We start from the raw sequence: 8,709 nt of genomic DNA, 5'->3' as shown, positions 1-8,709 counted from the left end.
TATATATATAGAGAGAGAGAGAGAGAGAGAGAGAAAGAAAGAAAGAACAGATTAACAGAAGTGTTTGGCCATATTGAGATGGCTTGTTTGCAATTACCTTGGAGAAGTTAGAGAGAACTAGTGACAGGAATATAGAGGGGCAATGCCAATGACAACAAAAAAACACAAGGCAAAATTTGACTCCTGAAAAAACAAAACATTAAGCAGTGAAATAGTTATAATCATAGCATACCTTGTAACTCACTATTAAAAAGTATTTCCACGTCATAAAAATAGAAATGATGGGGGACCAGCAGATGGTATAATGGTTATGTCACTGGACTCCCATGTAGTTGACCATGGTTTGATCTGGCAGCTTAAATCTTATGCTGGGCACGTACATGCCCAAAATCCCTGGGAGAATGGAGGAGAAGCGATTGTGGTGTGGCCGTACTTCCTGTGGGATGATTTTCTGTCTCTGTCTCTCCAGCAAGAGCAAAGGCCCTATAGCAAAAATATCTCAATAAATAAATAAATAAATAAATAAATAAATAATGAATTCTGGTATCAATAAAAATTGTAACATAACTATAGATACAGACTGGGAAGAACAATATATACATTATTATAGGGCTACATCTTTGTCTTCTATATAAAGAAGAAAATATATGCTTAAATTTTAAAGAAAGAAAAAAAGGAAATATCAGTATAAATGTACTATTTACATTTACAGAGGTAAATAAGAGAAGGAAAAAATTAAGTATTAACATTACTTACCCAGGAATCATCAGGTGGAATGAAGTTAAAGTGCTAGATCCCACATGACCAGCTGTGCAGTTCAAGTCCCAAACCCAGTGGCTTGCAAATCTTGCCAGGGGCATGTGTATGCATGCCCATAATCTTAAAAGAAAAATGGAGGAAAAGGGATTACATCGTAGCCATCCCCCCTGGGGAGAAGGGGTGATTTCTCACTTTCTCTCTCATTCTTTCTGTCTTCCTCTGGCAAGTATATGTGTTCTATAGCAAAAACTAACTAACTAACTAAATAAATAAATAGGGAAAATTGCTTACCTCTGGGCCAGCCCATAGCCTAATGGTTAAGGGGGTTAGATTCCACATGGCTGACCATGGTTCAAATCCTGGCCCCGACAACTTAAGCATGGTGGGCATGAGTGCATGCATGCCCTAAATACCAGCAGGATGGAGAAACAAAGAGGAAGGGTTTGCAGTGTGACCATCTCCCATTGGGAGTTGCTTTCCTTTTCTCTCTTTCTCTTTCTCTCTCTCTCTTTTTCTCTGTCTCTGGCAAGAGTATGTGCCCTCTGGCAATAAAAATAAATTTTAAAATAAATTAAATTTCTTACCTTGAAAGAAAATCACATTTTACTGATTGGGAGTGATAATACCACAGATTAGTTCTTGACTGATCATAAATCTTGTACTATTTGTGCTTTTAAAGTTTTACTTTTTAAAATGAAGTGTTTATGGGCCAGCAGGTGGCGTGGTAGATAAGGGTACTGGTTTCCACTTGGCTGACCACAGTTCAAATCTCAGAACTGGCAGCTTGCTTTCTCACTTTCTCGCTCTCTCACTCTGTCCCTCTCTGGTCAAATTAAAATAAATAAATACAAATAAAGTTAAATAAAATAATTCTTTAAAAAAATTGAAGTATTTAAGGACCAGCCTCTTGCTCGCTAACTAAGGTGGTTGGATCCCACATGGCCAACTGTGAGGTTGAGTTCCAGACCTAGAAGCTTGAGAAATATGCCAGACACATGTACATGCATGCCCAATATCCCAAAAGGAGGGAGAAAAGGAGGATAAAGGATTAAGGTATGACCATTCTCCACGGGGCATGGGGAGTGCTTTCTTATTCCCCGTTCTCCCATACCCCTCCCCCCCCCAGTCTCTCTCTGGTCAGCACATGCACCCTCTGACAAATTTTTTTAATAATATTTAAAAATATATATTTGAATTATGATATGACCACAAAGATAACACCTAAAATTCAGGCCTTCTATAGGACAAGAATCTACAACATACTTTCATCAATGAAAGTCAATGTCAAATAAAAGTTAATTTGATTTTGTCAAAATTAATTTACAATGTTAATTGTCAGTTTTTTTTAATTTGCCAGAGGGCACATACTCTCACCAGAGGGAGAGACAAGGAGAGAGGGAAAGTAATAAAATAATCCCGATCCCAATGGGAGAATTTCACACAGCAATCCCTTCTTTTCCATTTCTCCTTTGCTTAGGATTTTTCTCACACATGCACAGATGCTAGAGTGTTTTTTCAAGCCACCAGGTTAGGACTCAAACTGGCAGTTGGTTTTGTGTGAACCAACCACCTTAACCAACTGGCTACATGATGGCACAGTATCTGTACTTTTGTTATTATCATCTCATCCCTTGTTTTCTTTAGCTTGGTACCACAAAAGATTGTATTTCTTTTTTAAATAATTATTTTATTTAACTTTATTTATTTAAATTTGACCAGAGAAGGACAAGAGTGATAGAAAGAGAAAGGGAGAAAGTAAGCCACCAGGTCCAGGACTCGAACCACAGTCGGCCATGTGGAAGTCCAGTGCCCTTAACCACCGTGCCACTTGCCAGTCCCATCAAAGGCTGTATTTCCACCTGACAAGTTGTTTAGTGTTGCCTGTTTCTGACTGTATGTAAGTAAAACCCATGTATATAGTCTTCTATGACTTGCTCCATTTGCTCAGATTTGCACATTTCTGAGATTCATTGAAAGGAAAGTGGAGCTGTCATTATTTTCTTCTTGCCACTATATACTATTAGGTTATCAGGAAAGTCATGTCTTATGTTTCTAGGTTTTTCTATGCTAAAATGTGTCATGATTTTACTGATGACCCAGTATTTCATTTTTTTGCACATACCACATGAATTGTTTCCACTTTTTTTTGCCTTTATAAACAAAACTTCTAAATCATATAGAATTTGAATTGCTTTTGTGTATTCGTTTTGAACCCAATAACCTTATTAAAATATCTTAATGTAGTAATTTATCTTACTATGGTAATTTATCTATAAACTTTTTATTATTATAAGTCTATTCATATCACTGCAAATGACATAACTTTGTTCCTTTTTTCCACTCCAGATCTCCTTATTTATTTTATTTTGGTACTGAGCCTCTAATACACATTGAGCCTCAGGGTCAGATTGTGCTTCAAGTTCTTAACTATGTTTTTTTGTTTTTTGTTTTTTTAACTTTCTTCAATGCAGAACTTACGTCTAAGAAAATAGATTATCCTTGTTGTCTTCTGGGAGATAAGGTAAGGAAAGTTTAACTCAGGTTACTCATTTAGCCATTTGATATCCCATTTTTATGAGAGAAACATCCTCTTACTAGCCTCCCCATCTTGGACATTCCTTAATCTTTGTCTCTTGTGCCTATATACTATGAAGCCATGAAAAAAATGTGGTTAAGGAATTGCACATATGCACCTGTGCTTGTTGTTTTTATTGGCGAGTCAGTCCAAGCACCTACACTGCCAATGTTCCCAGAACCAGCCAAATGAGTTTTAGATTAAAACACACACACACACACACACACACACACACACACAAACAGACTAGGTGTTAATTCTTTAGACAAGGTGTGAGAACTAGTTTATGTGTAATTTAAGGTAAGGCCAGTTTTCTAAATAATTTCAAAATCCTTCCCCAGAATTAATGACTATGCCAATTATTTTTACATTCTTGAACAAAAGCTTACATATTCTACAATGCTACATATTCTCCAGTGCTACTTATTCTACAATAGGTTGTGAAAAGAAACTGCATTTATTGTACTCTGAGGTTATTTCTTTTATTGAAAAGACTTCCCTTTTTCCAGAATGATTATCTCCATGCCCAAACAATACTGTGTCAGTGAGTTCTACATCAAATTTTGAACCCAAAACACCTGCACGAAATTCTTCATGATTGGCTGTCACTTCTCAGAAATAGCAGTAATGTTCCAGCCTTTATCAGACATGACATTATCCTTTTGTAACCCATTTGATTTACTTTTCTAAAATGCCAAATCAGAAACCCATAATGTCTTCAGAATTTGTGCCAAGAAAACAGACCCAGGATTACATAAATAACTTCAATAGAATTAGCTCTGTGGTGTGGCTGTATGTGCTACTCAAGAGAACCTGAATTCCATGTGGAGACTATGATTTACAACCCCGACATGTCAACCTGAAACGTGCTGGGCACACACATGAGTGTTCAAGATCTGACAGGTTGGAGGACTGAAGAAAGTGAATAGTGGGATGACCAGATCCTGTGAAAGGGGCTCATCTCTCACACAAACTCTCACATCTGTGCGCATGCACTCTATCATCAATAAAAATGCATATATTTTTTAAAAGGAAAAATGATGAGACCAAATGGTGTGATGGTTACTTTGGTGAACTCCCACATAGTCAACTGCAATTTGAGTTCTGGATGCTGTGGCTTAGAACTCATGCCAGGCGCATGTGCATGAATGCCCAAAATCCTGAGAGGAGAATGGAGGAGGAGGAATTGTGGCCATCCTCCCTGGGGAGAGATTTCTCATTTTCTATCTTTCGTCTCTATCTCTCTGGCAAGGGCACATGCCCTACACACACCAAAAAAAAAAAAAAAAAAAATTCCGTCAAAAAAAAAAAAAAAAAAAAAAACCTGTCGTAAAAAAAAAATTGAAAAATGGTGTATTCATATAAGCAAGTACTGAAAAATGTTACTTCCCATAAACTCTTTCTTAGGAGGCGACTGAAGGAGGTGCTGTGCTAAAATGAGAGACTCAATCAGAAAATGAAAGACATGGTACCAGAAAATATAAATTTCTATGCAGCAAAAAAGGTAATAGATGATGGTGGCCCCGAATGACAGCTATGAGCAGGCACTGAATTTAACCACTTTTTCCTGAACCAGGAAAATGGAGGATATATTGTGATTCCTCTAAGATCAAAAGGAAACCAGTAGTTTTCTTGAGACAAACAAGTTTGCCTTAGCTTTGTTTTTTCTTCTTTTTTAAATTTTTTGTTACAGAGCTTAGGAAAGAATTAATGAAAGTTATATAAAAGCCTAACCCTGGGCCCACTCTGTGGTGCTTTGGTAAATGCACTGCTCAAGAGAAGCTGATTTCTCACATGGCAACTGCAGTTTAAATCTCATCTTGGTAAGCCTGAATCACTCCCAGTACACGTAGGAGTATCCAAGATACAACAGACAGGAAGACAGCAGGGCGCAAGGCAAACATAGGGTGACCAGATCTTATGCAGAGGGCTCCTCTCTCCCTCTCTCTCTCACTTGTGTGTATGCACACAAGCTGAATCATGAGTAAAGAAAAAATTTAAAAACCTAAACCCTCCCAATTCTATCACTTCAACAAGGACTCTAAGAAGGTTACAGTTTCAAAGAACTATCTCCTGTTGAAAAGTTATATTGACATACCTAGATTCCATGCTCACCAAACTTCCTTTCTTTAAAACTTTATAGAGATATAGTTGATAAAAAAAATTGCACACATTTAAGGTGCATGTCTTAATGAGTTTGGATTCATTAATGCATATATCTATGATACCATTACTATGATAACCAAATTATTATTCTATAATTAATTATTTTATAATAATTTGATTTATCTTGAAACTTGCCTAGAGAGGAAGAATGAATGCATTGACCTTTGGAAGTTGTATTTCTCTTTGTAAATTAATAAAGTGACTTCAACAATATAAACAAAATCAGAGAAGACAAAGGGAGAGGATCAGTACACAAAAAAGAAAATGAAACAAATGCATAGAAGAAATATGGACAAAGAGAAAAAGCTGGAAAGTTTCCTAACTTTTAGTTTTTTGAGATTTTACTTTGCATCCTAAACATCTTCCCATGAGATTCTCCTGTAGCCTGCAGATATATCACATTTTTTACTTGATCTATTTTGAGTGAATTTCTGTTTTTCAACTGTGATGCGTTGACAAAAGTAGTAAAAATTTTAAGAGCCTGAAATAGTAAGTGTCAGACTCTGCAGTTAGAATGTGGTAAATTCCCTCAAGGTAGTGGTTGGCCTAAGAGGTCTCCTGGCAGCCAACTTTGCTCCTCTTCCTTGACTTAATACTGTTGGTTTTGCATATTCAAACAAAGTACCTCTAATAAGAAGTCTATAGTACTATACTTAATTATTCAAAGAAGACTAGACAAACTAACAGTCTCAGAGACCTGTAGGTGAACAGTAAAGGACAACCAAGATTCTGCCCCCTGTTGAGTCGATATCTTGCTGTTTGGTTTTCTGTGTAACCAACGCACATAATTAATCTTGGAAGTTGAGAGTGCACAAGTAACTCTCTCCACTTTATGTTGAACTCTTTGCTTTCCTTTGTTTTACATATTATAAAAGAATAATTTCAAGGCCAGCCAGGCAGCATAGCACTTAAGGCAGCTGGATTTCATATGGCCAGGTGAGCAGTTCAAGTGGCTTAAAAAATATGCTGTGCATGTGTGCATGCATGCCCAAAATCCTGAGAGCAGAATAGAAGAGAAGGGACTGTGGCATAGTCATGCCCCTGCCTCCAGGGTGGGTGCTTTTCATTCTCTCCCTCTTTCTTCCTTTCTCTCTCTTTTTCCCTCCCTCTCTCTGGTGACCTCATGTGCCTTGTAGCAAGATAATAAAAATTTTAAAAATGAAAAAAGTATTAATTTTATATGAGCATGAAAACCACCCAATAGAAGAGAGTAATATGTATAATCATATTCACTTACATCCTGTGTATAGTCACTACTGCAATAAAGACCAAATTTTAGGGCACAAGTTTACATGGAAGTTACTAAATGTCACTAATAGGTATTAAAGATGGGTCTATGGATTAAGTCAATTGACAACTAGTGGAAGAGTAGCAGAATTTTCTCTGAATTTCTAATATTTTATAATGGTGCTTATATGAGAATTTATCCTCCCACAAAACAACATTAGTGTTTTTCTTAACCAACATCTCTCGCAGTTAAAGAAATATGCAGAACTACCTATACTCACAATGAAATATTAATATACAGCTGTAATAGAAACAATACGCTTTCCAGGGACGAGCTGAATGATTTATTTTTTCCAAAGGTTTAATTTTTAAATCGACTTTAAACTATTAATATTTTATAAGGCAAAAAAAATCAAATCAAAATTCTTTTTGATACCCAGCTGTAAAGACTTCGAATATAATAAAAATGCAATAATCTGTAGCAAATAGCAATGTAATATTGGTTGAAATTCAGAAATGCTATTAATTGTATACGTTTTTACTTCACAGATCAATATATTTCAGAAAAATGCCTCCCTGTGGTAAAAAATAAAACAAAGTTCATAATTTTGTATTAAGTATTCGAATGAATGCTCACAGAGACTTGTTGCCCGTTTAACAATTTGCTTGTAAATATGAACAAAAAGCGTCAATTTTATCCCTAAGATACCTTTTATATTTACACCGAGAGCTATTGATTTATCTTCATATAAACCCTTAGCATTTTTTTTTTTGAGAGGTTTTCACTATAGGGCGCGTGCACTCGCCAGACAGAGAGAGACAGAGAGACAGAAAGCGAGAAATCACCCCCCAGGGAGGATGGTCATGCCGCAATCCCTTCTCCTTCATTCTCCTCTCGGGATCTTGGGCATGCACACACACGTGCCTGGCATGAGTTTTAAGCTACCGGGTCCGGGATGCGAACCACGGTTGACTACGTGGGAGTCCAGCGACATAGCCATTATGCTAACTGCTGGTTCCCACTCCTAGCATTTTTTAAAGTATTTTACCCTCTGGAAAATATTGCAACAACTATTTCAAACCTGAAAACTTATCTTGACGTGCGTGTAGGCAATAGTATAACACAATCAAATATTTTATCACTTAGTAATAAATAAATGTTCTATGAAATTATGCACTATTGTTTCTACTTTCTTATTATAAAAGGATATATTGCAATAAACAATATCAGAGAAAATAGAAAGTAAATAGATTTACTGAGGTGACTCTTATGCAGTATTGATGCTCTGTCCACTTTGCCACCACCTTCTGTTTCATGTTCCAACGGAATGTTTCAACTTTGTAGTTGAATCTTCCTTTTCAAATTAAAAAAAATATTTCATGGTAAATTCTTCTATTTTACCATTTTTAAGCAATATATATGATAAAATGATCAGTGATTCAAAAAATAATTCAAAAATCTTTTTTTGTTCTATTATTTATTTATTTATATTCCTAATTTTTTTAACTAAGCATAAATTTATAATGCACATGTTGGGTTTTTTTTTACACACGATGTTATTTTTTTTCAATTTATTTATTTGTATTCATTCACTGTACATCATTACAGCATACAAAATGAGATTTTCCATCCAGAGTACACTGTATATTGTCTCAATCAAGCACATCAACAAACATGTTATTGTCAGCAAATAATTTTCCATTTCTTGTTTTCTGTATGTTTTGCTTTTTTTCCCCCATCCTTGATTCCCTATCTCTTACCCTTCTGTCATCTCCCACTCTCCTCTCACACTGTCTCTGGTATCTATGTTTACTTTCTATACTGTTTTCCCTGCACATTTTATTGAATTACTAAAGACCTTAATTAATCTAAACATTTTCATAGCAAACACAGGTGATATATACATTTCCATGAACACAAGTCTAACTTTACGCATCCTATAAAGTAGCACCTAGCTGGGGCTACATATCCTACTGCAGTC

The 8,709-nt window shown here is 35.9% G+C and overlaps 1 long non-coding RNA gene across 2 annotated transcripts in view; it reads left to right on the top strand.

The window, feature by feature from the left end:
• The window catches only part of LOC102488149 (uncharacterized), a 26,046-nt gene that overhangs the window by 12,436 nt on the left and 4,901 nt on the right, over window positions 1-8,709 (top strand). The window contains exons 2-3 of one of the 2 annotated variants that reach the window (XR_337784.2): window positions 3,231-3,280; window positions 4,742-4,827. This is a non-coding gene — a long non-coding RNA (uncharacterized LOC102488149). Of the gene's footprint in view, window positions 1-3,230; window positions 3,281-4,741; window positions 4,828-8,709 lie in introns of those variants that run through there. The other variant, XR_337783.2, reaches the window with a different exon arrangement.

This window comes from Tupaia chinensis, unplaced genomic scaffold, assembly GCF_000334495.1.
Source record: "Tupaia chinensis unplaced genomic scaffold, TupChi_1.0 Scaffold149798_1, whole genome shotgun sequence".
NCBI classification, from domain to species: Eukaryota; Metazoa; Chordata; class Mammalia; order Scandentia; family Tupaiidae; genus Tupaia; species Tupaia belangeri.
This window is presented reverse-complemented; position numbering and strand designations above follow the sequence as displayed.